The following is a 13946-nucleotide window of genomic DNA, read 5'->3' on the forward strand; positions in this document are numbered from 1 at the left end:
AAAAAATACTTACAGGGCATTTTAATTAGACAAATGTAAAATAAGAACCCCTTTTGAAACAGAGATACCTAAACCAATAAAAATTCAGTTGTGTCTGTAAGATCTGTTAATGGGTGGCCAGACCAGGCCTGGGGTTTAGAGGGAATCTTGGTTATTCTCTCTTAAGGTCTCTAGAAAGCCAAGGGCCTGAATCTAGATTAGGAGAAACGCACGTATTTAGCCTCCTCCCTCTACGGGTGCTATATTAGTCTGTTCTCACACTGCTATGAAGAAATACCTGAGACTGGGTAATTTATAAAGGAAAGAGTTTTAATCGACTCACAGTTGCACATGGCTGAGGAGGCCTCGGGAAACTTACAATCATGGCAGAAGGCAAAGAAGAAGCAGGCACCTTCTTCACAGGACGGCAGGATGAAGTGAGTGCAAGCAGGAGAAAATGCCAGATGCTTATAAAACCATCAGATCTCACGAGACTCTCTCATAAAAACAGCATGGGAGAAACTGCTCCCATGACCCAGTTACCTTCACCTGGTCTTGCCCTTTACACGTGGGAATTATGGGGATTATAATTCAAGATGAGATTTTGGGTGGGGACATAGCCAAACCATACAGGCACTATGCTGGGCATCACAACTGGGAGACAGGCAAGAGCTGAGGATGCTAGGAGCAACTGTATCTGGTAATACTTGTCTGCATTGTCATTCCTTTCTCATTTCACAAGTCTTCAATAGTGTTTTCTAAACTGCATTACAGAGAATTAAAGGACAGACCTGACTTGTGTTTAAGGGAAAGCAATAAGAAACAGCTATGAGGAAAGTCAGGCTTGAGAAAGCCAGAAGCAACCTGAAAATAGACTGTTTATTATAAATTATATGTTGAAATATTTACCCTCTAGGTGATGATAGAACCCTCTCACCCTCTTTCTACTATGTGAAGACACAGAGAGAAGTGAGCCATCTGCAACCTGGAAGAAGACCCTCACCATAACCTGACGATGCTGTCACCATGATTTGAGACTTCCAGTCTCCAGAATTGTGAGAAATAAGTTTCTGTTGTTTATAAGCCACCCAATTTACAGTACTTTGCTACAGCAACCTGTGTTTGACTAAGTGACAAAGGCTGTGGGGGTTCTCAAGAGACAGAGAATGCTCTGTGAGCTGGAGGAAACAAGGCAGATCCTGGCCACACACTAAGAACGTGTAGGATTCATATGCTAGTGGAAGGAAGCACTTTCCTGGTAGGAACAAGGGGTAAGCAAATGTGTCAATTTCACAAAAAGTAAGTTCCATCTTTAAAGGCTATGTGATACATTTTTACCAGTTTGGTAAAAAAGAAATTGTCTCCTTGTGCAAATTTTGGAAGCAATTTTCCAGCCAGAAGATGACCACATACTCTCTCTCTCTCTCTCTCTCTCTCTCTCTCTCTCTCTGTCTCTCTCTCTCTCTCATACACACACACCACACACACACACTCACAAACTTTCACAGTCTTATGCTGTGTAGGTCCTGCTGTGTAGATGCTGAAGGAATTCCAAAATATGTCTGGCTCACTCTGAAGTTATTTTTCCTTCCCAGGCTTGAACACAAAATTGTGTTTTCATATTTCTTTCAATCCAAGTCCTGGGGATCTGCTTAATAAGATTCAGACTCAGCCTTTCTGTCTCAGGAACTGAAGAAAGAGAAGTCTCGGGGGTTTGGCCCTGCTTGAATTCTCAGCAGACTTCACAATAAAAAAGTTCAAACATTATGGCCTCCAGTCATTTTCTAAAACAAACAAAACCAAAGCAAGCCTGGTAGGCTCTTTCATGACTTACATGACTAAAATCCTCTGTCTCTCATTTTTTCCCTCCCTCCTCCACATACTCTTCAAATGCATGTGAGTCATGCATATGCTTGGAACTCGATTGATGAGTCCCCGCATATCAGTGTGAAATGTCAGTAAGCAAATTAAGCAAAAGCTCTGGCTGGGGAGATAAGTCGAGGTGAAAAGCTACAGGAGCTGCCTGCTCAGGTCTGGTTTCCTCAGAGGAGGGAGGGCTGGTAGGAGTCCAGGACCTGAGACAAGGCAGTTGTCAAGGACAAGGCTCATGGTCAAAGTCAGGACACAGTCAGAGAAGATGCAGGAAGTTGGAGCAAAGCCAAAGCCATCAACCCTCACATGAAGCGAGCTGAAACTCAGTGGAGGAGGAGAATGCATGAGACGGGGTGGGCAGCCATCCCGGGGTCTCATCTCACTAAGGTGCTCATCCATATAACCTTTGCCATGTGGTTCACCAATACCATATACCCCCAACCTCCTCCTGAGTCTCCCCACCATGTCCTGGCCTTTCTGAGAACCAGCTCTTCCCTGGCAACCTGATTCCTTTGCAGTCCTGTCACGTGGAGTCAGCCTGTTCTCAATCTGTCCTTCCATGTTCCTCAGAGTTGCTCTCAGCATGCTGGCCCGCAGTGCCAGTCCCAGCTGCCTATGTCAAAGTTCCTCTCTCTCTTGAGTCTCAGGTCCTTCAACTACACTGACCTCCACCCCGTCGCTGCTTTCCCTAACCACCACCTGACTAGTACTCACTCTCGTGATAGCCTGATGATGACAGTGGCATCTGGTCCACAGTCTTCCCTTCATCCCATATCACAACCCCAGGTGACATCACGGTCATCTTTAGTGGCCAACCTACACCATTTCTAGACTTCTCAGGGGCCTAGCTTCTCATCTGCCCTCTACATGCAGCACTCACCATTCATCATTCAACAAGCAGTTACCAGTACCTACTATTCACCGTGCTCGGGGCATGGTGCTGGGATACCAAGATGAACACAGTCCCTGCCCTCTAGAAGTGCATATTTTAATGGGAGAGACAGTCACATAGGAGAGGGAAACATAGGAACTCAATCTGGTGGGAAGGATGTGGCAACAGGGCCCCACTCTGCAGAAAGGTAGGATCTACAATGTTGAGATGGTAGATAATCTACCCGGGCTGTATCAGGATCCCATCAGCAGCTGGGGGTAGAACAAGAGGGGTCTAACTCAGGTGGAAGGTAGAGGGAGGCTGGCATGAACTATGTCATATCTCACAAATCCTTCTACATTAAGTTTTAAATGAGGGAAACCTGAATACCAACCAGAAATCAAGGCAGAAGCTCGATGATAAACATGGGACCTTACTCATCTTTATAGATTGGCATCTAGTGCTATGCTGGATCATGGCAGGAGCTCAGTAAATGTTTTTCCAACAGAACTCAACCATCATGAACATGATAAGCATAAGAAGGGCAGGAGGGGAAAGCTACAGAGCAATCCACAGGGCACAAAGTGGGCAGGCTGGATACCCAAGCACAACCAATTCTAGATCCCGCTTACCTTTGTGGATGGGGCTCCTAAAATACTCCATGATTGGGTTTTCAGGATCCAGGTCTGGCTTGAGTCCAAGTGGGAGGCATGAGCATGAGGAGCCAAATAGGCCTGGCACAACCAGGGCTATCATGGGGTCAGCCTTGCTAAAAAGTAACATGGGGCACTAAGAGGAGCCCACAGCAGAATCAACCCTATCTTCTGCCTAGAAGGCTCTTCTACAACCTTTTCTTGTGGGACAACCACACAGCTTCCTGGAATATGGACCATCAAACTCTAGAGCAGGGATGCCCAGCCTGGGTCCCCAGCAGAGTCCCCAGACCCACAGAAGGTTTCAAAGACAACCCAGGAATCTATGGGACATTACTATTATCCTTAAAATACTGACAGACATTGAGGATACACACGTGAACCAAAGTATTCTTATTCTTTTCTGAAATTAGAACCAACTCAAGGAACTAACCCTGGACATGGAGATTGGAAACTATGATTAGAGATTATATGCGCATTTGATTAAATTTAGAGAGGGAAGTGATTCAATATTTATTGTTAAGTGTAGTTGTTTTAGACAAAAATCTTTCAAAACATGTTTTACTTTGCAAAGAGTTAAGAAAAAAGGACTCCTTGGTATAGAAAGGTTGGAAATCATTTGACAAGAAGCAAGAGACAGCTTGTATATTTCATCAGCTCATTACACAAGGCCAGAAGCATCTCATTCCCTGCCTGAGGAGAAGCTGATAACGTAGGTTAATCCTGGGCTCTTAGGGAACCATGCAGCCTTGGACATGGGGAAGTTGGCTTACCAATCAGCCATTTATGCTGCCTTCTCTGTACAAAGCATATCTGAGGGTCGTCAAAGAGTTAATCAGAGGGTTCTCTATACAGAAGTATCCAGTTGTATTCTTTGCCCACGGTTCTTTATATTATTTAGTAAAATCACAAGTTTTAGATATTAAGAAGCCTAAATTTGAAACCAACCTCTCTCACTTATTGTGAACATGACTTTGGACAAACATATTAGTGAAGACATGTGGCTGCAGGTATCAAAAATGCCAATAAATCTTGGCTCAAAAAAACTAGGGGATTTTCTTACGTAACTAGAATTTGGGTAATCTTGAGATGGAACAACTCTTGAAGTAGATCATAAAGGAACTGGGTTCCATTCAATTTCTATTCCACCATCTGAGGGAGCATCTCAGCATTCATCCCCTTTGGGGTATCATCTCTGTTACCCCTCTAGCCATTGCACTCACATGCCAGGGAGGAAGAAGAAAGATAAAGGGCAGAAAGCATCAATCAACTGAATCTGTCTCTCTCTCTCTTTTTTTTTTTTTTTTTTTTTTTTTTTTATCAGAAAAGCTTTTGCTTACTTGGAAGCCTCATTCAGAAGATTTGTTTCTGTGTATCTTCATTAGCATATTGCAGGCACAGTCTGGATACAAACCAATTGACAAAGAATTGACATTTAAAGAAAGTGTTACTCAAGGAGTGGTATGTAAAGATTTTCTTCAAATAGAAAAAAGTGTTCTAAAATTTAAAAGAAACAAATCCTACTGAAGCCCATCAAATACATTTAAATTATTAGTTAAGTGTAGTTAAATGTAATTATTAGTTAAATGTAGTTAAATGTGTTAAGATATTTTTGTTATAAATATAGTTAATAATATGTTTGAATGAGCTAATGAGAAAGAAAGAGAGGAGAGAGGAGGTCAGAGATGGAAAGAAAGAAAGAAGAAAAAATAAGAAAGAAAAAATAAAGGGATAAAGCGAAAAGGGTAGGGGAAAAATCTCATTGTAACTTTTAAAGGTTTAAAAATTAGTAAATAAAAGTAAAAGATAAACATTAATTCTGTTTTTTCTATATCAAGTATACCTGAGGGTAGTCAATGGATTATTGAGGGGGGTTGTCTTCACAGAAGTATTCCAACTTTAAGAAAACTGGCAGGCACCATGGCTCAGACTGTAATCCCAGCACTTTGGGAGGCCAAGGTGGGCGGATCAACTGAAGTCAGGAGTTCAAGACCAGCCTGACCAACATGGAGAAACCCTATCTCTACTAAAAATACAAAATTAGCCAGGCATGATGGTGCATGCCTGTAGTTCCAGCTACTCGGAAGGCTGAGGCAGGAGAATAGCTTGAACCCAGGAGGCGGAGGTTGTGGTGAGCCAAGATCATGCCATTGCACTCCAGCCTGGGCAATAAGAAAGAAACTCCGTCCAAAAAAAAAAAAAAAAAAAAAGATAAAATTAGATATTCACATTTTGTGAACCTTAGTAAAATAATGGATCAAAGAATGGCCATGAATGGCTACTATCATCACAAAAAGAGAGTCCATTATACACAATGGAAAAATAAACCACCATCTAAAGATTGAGGTATTCTTGCTATAAACTTCAGTCTGGATCTATCAAGCTTCAAGATTTAACTACCAATTTGCAGGAAACAGAGTTGCAAAGGAACATGTTAAACAATGCCACAAGGATGCAATCAGCAAAATCCAGAGTGTGGGAAAGACTGCAGCCCAAATGAGTAGTTTTTTTTGTTTTTTTGTTTTTTCCCAACAAATAAGTTCTAAGGGGAAATATTTAAAAAAACAAAACAACAACAACAAAAAAAAAAAAGAGGGAAAAGGAGAAGAGACTTTAAAAGACTGGAGGCACATCCAACAATTGCAATACATAAAACTTATTTGGCTACTGATAAAAACTACTAAAAATATAAAATAATTAGGAAAATTTGAACATTGACTCAATATTTCATTATTATAAGTAATTATTTTTAATTATTTAGATATAAAAATAGTATTGTCATTATATTTCCATAAAGAGTACTTGCCTATAAAATACATGGTGAAATTCTTATAGATTAAATGATATAATGTCTAGAAGTTGCTCCTAAATAATCCAAGGGGAAGGAGGAAGTGAATGAAGATGCAGATAACATAATACTGGCCCTGAATCGGTAATTGTTGGAATTGGATTATCGGTATAAGGGAATTTACTATATTATTATCTCTACTTTTTTATATGCTTGAAATTTTCCGTAATAATTTTTCAAACACTCACCAACCTCAGAATGAATCTCATTGGACAAAAGTACCACTGAACTTGGCTCAAAGTGAAGAAGAAACCACTCCGAGTCAATGGTTTTCTTCATGGAACTGGCTACAGCTTCTTCCCAGTGTCCTAATGAAGAGGGCTCAGAGTTGACGTCAGAACTAGAGGGCCCTTGTGCTGAAAGTTAAGGTAAAACAAAATGTAGAATTTCCATTCCAGTCCCTGTATCATCTTCACAAAATTCTGAGTTTAAATTCATTATAAATTCCTAAACTCCTACTCAACCATAAAAATCAAAGTATGATTGCTGCAAATGATCAAAAACAGGTAAATAGCCCCTGGTTAGAGTATTTTGGTTTAGCAAAGCTTCTTTTTTTTCTGAGTATGCTCCCAGTTATACATTCACATATATTTCCAAATAATTATGAGGTTTTTTTAAAAAAAAGAAAATATGATCATGGAGAAGTAAGGTTATTTGAAATTCATCCCAAATTAAATGTTTGTTCACTCCATCAACAAATATTTGAGTGTCTATACTCTGCCGGGCATTGTCTTGGGTTTACAGAGGCACTGCTGAGGACAAACAAAAGATACATCTACTGCCTGGTGGAGCTCACAGCAGGGGGAGACCTAGGGAAACAGAATATATATTGTAAACACCAATGAATACCTGTAAATTACAACCTAGGTCCATAGCAGCATTATTCCCAATAGCCAAAATGCAAAAGCAACCTGAGTGTTCATCCAAGATGAAAGGATAAACAAAATGTGGTATAACGTACATGGAATGTGCATAACATACAATGGAATATTATTTTGCCTTAAAAGAGAAGGACACTCTGACATACGCTACAACATGGATGAACTTTGGGTACATTATGCCAAGTGAAATAAGTCAGTCACAAAAGGACAAACACTGTATGATTCCACTTATATCAAGTGTTTAGGGTAGTCAAGCTCATCAAGACAGAGAGCAGAATGGTCACGACCAGGGGCTGGAGAGAAATGGGAACATTATTTAGTAAATACAGAGTTTCGGTTTTACAAGATGCCCAGCCTTCCATAGCTATGAATGGTGGTGGTGATGGTGGCACAATCATGTGAATTTACTTAATGTCACTGCATTGTACACTTAAAAATAGCTAAGATGGTAAATTTTATGCTATATGTGTTTTACCGTATAACATTTAATTTTACCACAATTAAAATGTTCTAAAAATCACAACTTCAGGCAACTGCCATCAAGAAGATGCAGAGAGCTATTTTAGTAGGCACTATTTCTTCCTTCTGAGCATTCATTTCCCACTCTCTCCTTCCTAATATTACCCAGATTTTATTTAGAAGTCCATTTCCTCTCCACATTATCATATGATTCAGGAGACACTAATACCTTTACACCTCTACTGGTGAATTCTGATTAGCCTAAGTCAATCACACCATGAGACTTCCCTGGCAATTTATGGGTCTGAGGATAGATTGGGTACATGAACCATGTTGGTCCAATTATACTGAAGTAACGCATTTATATTCCATGGTTGAAGAAGATGGAAACAAGGATGCATAATGGCTCCATTGCTGCTGGCAGCCATATTGTGAGCAGGAAGATTACCTGCTTTAGGCTGAAGGTAATGTAAGGAGCAAATCATGGAAAAACCCACAGAATTTGGTTACAGAAACAATTCAGTGACATTGTTGAGCCACTGAAACAACCAACTAGGTAGTCCTTCTACCCCTGAGCTTACTGTTATGTCAGATAGTGCATATTCTTATCTAAGCCAGTTTAAGTTAGGTTTTTGATAGTTCAGCCCACACCATCCCATGTTAAGTATTAAAGCCAAAAAAGCAATGAATAGGAGTAACTGGTCTGGTTGTAGAGCTCAGGACAAACAGCATCTAGGCTGAGGCAATAGTATATGGAAGGGCTCTGTGGCAAAATCAAATGGAGTTCTGTCTAGGAGTTCCAGGAAGTAAAAGAGTTCCAGCCCGGCAGAAGCCTGGAGGGAGGGGCTGCAGAGGAACTATCATACAAGATGAGGCTGAGAGACAGAGGGGAGCCAGATCCCTCCATGTAGGTCCTCTCAAGATTTTGGTCTTAATCCTAATGAGAGCCAGAAGCCCCTGGTGTGCTTTATGATGTCGTGATTAAAGGACCAGATTTGCTTTTCAGTAGATGCTATAATGTGGAGAAGTGATGGAAGAAAGGACAAGGTGGGGGCAAAGAAACAAATATTGCAGTTCAAAGATGGCAGTGTGAGGCAGAGGGAGGTATCAGGGATGACTTCTAAGTATCTGGATATAACAGGATGAATGAGGAACCTTTTAGTACAAAAGAAAGAGTTTGAACTTCAAAGATAGAACTAATCCCAGCATTTTGGGAGGCCAAGGTGGGAGGATCACTTGAGGCCAGAAGTTCAAGACCAGCCTGGGAAACATAATGAGATGTTCATCTCTACTTTTCAATGGTATGTTTTACTTTTCTATCTTCCCTCTATCTCTTGGACTCCTTTCTATCTATCTCTTGGACTCCTTTCCATATAAGTTTATCTCTTACTTTTTTATCATTATTATGAAAGTAATATATGGTCATGGTTAAAAATTAAAACTAAAGTTCTAAGGTGATTTCTCAGCTGTACTCCCCAGAAGTAATCCCTGTTAAAAGTTTGTGTGTCTTTTTATTATATATGTGTGTTTTTTTTAGTATGGATATGTACTATAGTTTATTTAGTTACTTTTCTGTTGATGTCACTAGTATCTACCTTCTAAAAAAAAAAATTAGCTGGGCATGGTGGTGCATGTCTGTGTTCCCAGCTACTCAGGAGGCTGTAAAGGGAGGATCATTTAGCCCAGTTTGAGACTGCAGTGAGCTAGGATCACTTCACTGCACTCTAGCATGGACCAGAGTGTGAACCCACCTCCAAAAAAAAAAATTGAAACTGGCTGTTTTTTATTTTTCTTAAGTTTTTTTGTTTTGTTTTGTTTTTCAAAGAATATGTTAGAACTGTTGCTATTTGACTTCTGAGGTTAGGTCATAGAAAGTCATATAGCTTCTGATAAGTTTTCCTGGGACACTTATTCTGGGGAAAGCCAGACTATACAAGTGGTGCAACTAAGGCAGAAGAGTAGGGTCTGGAGGCAGGAAACCTAAGGCAGATTCATGCTGACTTCCTAGAACTAAATCAGAAGGAAAACCCCAACTTTTCATGCACAAGTAACTAAAGAACCAGAGGCTACTCCTTTTGTATCTCACCGCCACCCCACCTTTTCTGCCTGGCAGATGAAAAATGGAAAGTACCTCTGATTGGTCCCCTCCTGCAGCCAATCAGACTGATTTCAGGCCAAGTCTTCATTTCCACAGGAGTATAACTTTGTAACTTTACTTCAGCCTCTGATTGGTCACTTTTGGTAGCCAATCAGACGTTTGCATCGGGAATAACTTTGTAACTTCACTTCAGCCTCGGATTGATCACTTGCCATAATCAATCAGGCTGATGACAGGCCACTACTTCATTTACATAGGGTGTAGACCAAGTACCCAATGGGAACCTTCTAGAGGATATTTAAATACCAAAAAATGTCTGTAACCAGGGCTCTTGAGCCACTGGCTCAAGCCTGCTCCCACTCTCTGTAGTGTTCTTTCATTTCAGTAAATCTACGCTTTTTTTCATTGCTTTGTTTGTGCATTTTGTCCAATTCCTTGTTCAAAATGCCAAGAACCTGGACACCCTCCACCAGTAACAACTACTCTGAGACCACCAAGCTGGGGTGACCACATGGACTCCACTGAACTCCTTGCCAACAGTCAGCATCAACTCACCAGCGAGGATGATCGAGTCACCTTGGAAACGCGTCCTCCAGCTCCAATCTCATGACTATATCTGTTGCCATGAGAAGCAGAAACAAGCCATGTCCATTGAGCCCTGCCCAAAAGAAAATAATTGTGTACAAAATAACTGTTTGTTGTTGATCTTTTATGGCACTAAGTTTGAGCGCTGGCCAGTTACACTCCCTTGCCATTGTACTGGTAAAACAAAATAAATAAAAAAGACTGAAAGAAACTTGCTCAGGATCACAGAACCAGTAAGCACAGGAGCCAGAATTCTAGCTAAATCTGTCTGATCCAGAGTCTGTGCTATTCCTTCAGTCTCATTGCTGCCACCTTTTTGGTCACATCTCAAAATTAAATGTTATTTCTATTCAAAACATCTTCAAACCCTAATCTCATGCACATGCATTTTGAAAGTAATCTATTCAGCTTAAAAACAGCAACCCACTAGTAGAAGTAAGACATGGACAATTGCAAGTGCTTAAAAAAGGGTTTTTGTGGGGGTTTTTTTCTGTCCCCTATTATTTTTTCCCAAGCAGTAAGGAATTGACAGAAAATTAAAACAGACAACTTCCATTTTCTTTCAAGGGAGATTTATGACCACTGTCTACAGAATTTCTAACCGTAAAGTGAATTGCAAAACAAAATGTTTTAAAATAATATATTTAAAGCAACACAGTGTTATGTACAATTAATGTAAGAATAATCAGAAGTGATAGTTACTGAGTAAAAGTAAACCCAGAGAAATATGAGCTAAAGGGGTAATAGCATTTCATGAAACACTAATCTGTCAGTGAAGAGCATAAATCAAGGGAATAATCAGGCATATTAATGACTCCAGAGAAACTTTCTCTTACTCATCAGACATCTTCAAGTACAACTCTATCTCTTTGCCACCACCTTCTTCCAGGCCCTTAGGACTCCATCCCAATGTTCCTGCAGCCTCTCTGAGCTGGTCCTCTTACCCCCAGCCTCACCACCGCAACATTACACCAACATCCCATAGCCCATCTTACCTTCTCCCTTTTTCCAGGGCCACTCCCTCTGCCTGGAATGCCCACTGCCTGCCCCTGACCAGGATAAAGCTTGCTCATGCTAAACATTTTCATCCACATGCCAGTTCCTTGAAGCTGCCTCTCCTGGGGTGTTTTCCAACCAGAGGGTACTTCTCCTTTGAGTTCCCACAAAACAGCAAACTTAGCTCTGCACTAGCTCTTCAGTCTACCTGCCAACGCACATTTACTTAGTGACACTGTGTAAGCACACTATTCCAGGCGTGGGGGAGACAAAAGAGAACAAGACAGACAATTCCTGCTTCAAGACTCACACTTAAAATCAGTGCCTCTCAACCAGTGTAATTCTTCCCCTCAGGGAACATTTGTCGAAGTCTGGAAACATATTTTATTGTTATGCCTGGGAGGAGTGCTGCTGGCATCTAGTGGGTAGAGGCCAAAGATGCTGTGAAACGTTCTACAACTCACAGGACAGCCCCAACCACAAAGAATTGTCTGGTCCAAAATATCAACAGTGCCAAGGTGGAGAAGGCCTACTGTAAATAAGGAAATAAACACATAGGATCATTTCAGGGACTGTTACAAGCCACGAAGAAAATAAATAGGAAAATGTGTTAGAACACTGGAGTGAGAGAAGCAGAAGACTCTCTGGGAGAGGCAGTGAGTAGAGATTGGAGAGGATGACACCCTCACACAACCAGTATGATTCTACTGTCTGTAATAGGTCCACCACTTCACCTGTTGTTACTCACAATAATACCTTGTGATACCGAACACCCACCAAGTGCTAAGGACTGGCCCAGAGACTCATTCTATTTGCCACAGTATTTAATCTACCTCTTGCTGCAAATTTCTTGTTTCCCCAGACTGAAGTTAACTTGATAACATGAATTAGGTTTGTATTTCTTACAAAACGCCCAGAACAGCCATGCACATGAATGAATGAATGAATGAATGAGAATGACCTTTCCAGAGCATGCATGAGAGATTCAAGAGCTGAGCACTTCATCCTAAGGTGATTTCATAGAGTATATTAGTTTCCTGGGGCTACTGTGACAAAATACACAAACTGGATGGCTTAAAACAACAGAAGTTATTCTCTCCTAGTTCTGGAGAGCAGAAGAAGTCCAAAATCAAGATGTCGGCGAGGTCATGCTCCTTTGGAAACTCTGGATAGAATTCTGCCTTGCCTCTTCCAGGTTCTGGCTGGGGCCAGCAAGTCTTGGTGCTCCCTGGCTTGCAGCTGCATCACCCCAGTCTCTGCCTCCGTTATAACACAGCATCCTCCCTGTGTGTCTCTGTCTCTTCTTTTTAAAAGGACACCAGCCATATTAGATTAGGGCCCACCCTAATGATCTTTCTTAACCCAATTATGTCTGCAAAGACCCTATTTCCAAGTAAGGTCAAATTCACAGATAATAAGGGTTAGGACTTCAGTGTATCTTTTTTGAGGATGCAATTCAGCCTATACAAAGTAGAAGGGTCTGGATGGACCACTTTTAAGTTTCAAGCATTTCAGCTGCAAATGAAAACCACACTAGCCAAGGCCCACCCAATAAAAGTGCCTGTAAAGCACTTAATAAAATTGGAGCCAGCTGCAGTGATGAAGCAGTAGGATGAGCTTTGAGTCCTATGGTCCTAACACTCCAGCTGACTGGGCCAGGTAGAGGCCACAATTCCCTTGCCATTCTTCTCTCTGCTCTGGTTCCTTATTTGGAAAATCTGAAAATGGCAATAAATCCTTGCATTTTCCCAGGGCCTAGAGGCAACCAAGCAACTTTTCACGTATTATCAAAATGATCCATCCATTCACCAGTGAGGAGGCAAGACCAGGATTAACGCCCCATCTCACAAAGGCTCAGCTTCCTCATCTGTCAGGTGTTCATCATAACACTCATCCTTACCTGCTAGGCTAGGATGTCATGAAGTAATATATGAAAAGTATCTGACACATAGTGGGAACTCAATACACCTTTTGTAAATAGATCAGTAAACTGCCTGGCATGAATATAACTTAAATTTCCTCCTTGTAAACTCAGTTTCCTCTAATTTTTAGATTACTCAAGTCCCCATCCTGCATGTTTCTGCAGGGAAGAAAGGCCCCTCCTGAATATGTCTGGACTGTATTGGGTGATACGGAATTTCCCGTGTGTATTGACTCTTGGTGGTAGCCTCTCACCTCCTATTCCAAATGCCTCCTCTCTGGTTTCTATCTGGGAATCTCATTTATGCCCCTTCTGCCTAATTCCTGCCCTGTCACTGTATGTCTTTACCCCAAGCATGGACAGAGCCCTCTCCCCTTCATTCCTCAAAGCACTCAAACACAACGCTTTTATGTGAGACAGATTTTCCTGAAAGCTTAGGAACCGGAAAAAAAAAAATTACAGCATAAGATAGAACAGAAATTCAGTCTCAGACATTGCTGCTTCTGAGGTTCATGAGCGAAGCCCTCCCAAGCCATCTCTCTCCTGGACACACACCTGCTGTTATGTTGCTCGGACCTGCATTCTGTCAACAGATCCTCTCTCACACCAGTGGCCCCCAACCCCAATAACCAGGTTCCAACCATTATCCTCACCCAGCTCACTGGCATCTACTCTCCAAGTTTCTAAGATCCCCAGGAAGAACCTAGAAAATTGTATTCTTTATTACAAAGGACAATTTTACATCCCCTAAAATTGATCAATCTCTTCATTCATTCCAAAGTA

At 41.2% G+C, this 13946-nt stretch overlaps 1 long non-coding RNA gene across 2 annotated transcripts; it reads right to left on the minus strand.

Annotated features, from left to right (window-relative positions):
- Nucleotides 1-416: 416 nt before the first annotated feature.
- Nucleotides 417-12574, minus strand: LOC110743230. Of its 2 annotated transcripts, XR_002521943.2 has the most exons (4): nucleotides 11242-12574; nucleotides 6412-10319; nucleotides 4716-4777; nucleotides 417-3491 (listed from the first exon to the last, which is right to left on the minus strand). It is a non-coding gene; the product is annotated as an uncharacterized LOC110743230 (long non-coding RNA). The 2 variants fall into 2 exon arrangements; XR_002521942.2 differs by having other exon boundaries at nucleotides 6412-12574.
- Nucleotides 12575-13946: the final 1372 nt, after the last annotated feature.

Source organism: Papio anubis, chromosome 3 (assembly GCF_008728515.1).
Source record: "Papio anubis isolate 15944 chromosome 3, Panubis1.0, whole genome shotgun sequence".
NCBI classification, from domain to species: domain Eukaryota; kingdom Metazoa; phylum Chordata; class Mammalia; order Primates; family Cercopithecidae; genus Papio; species Papio anubis.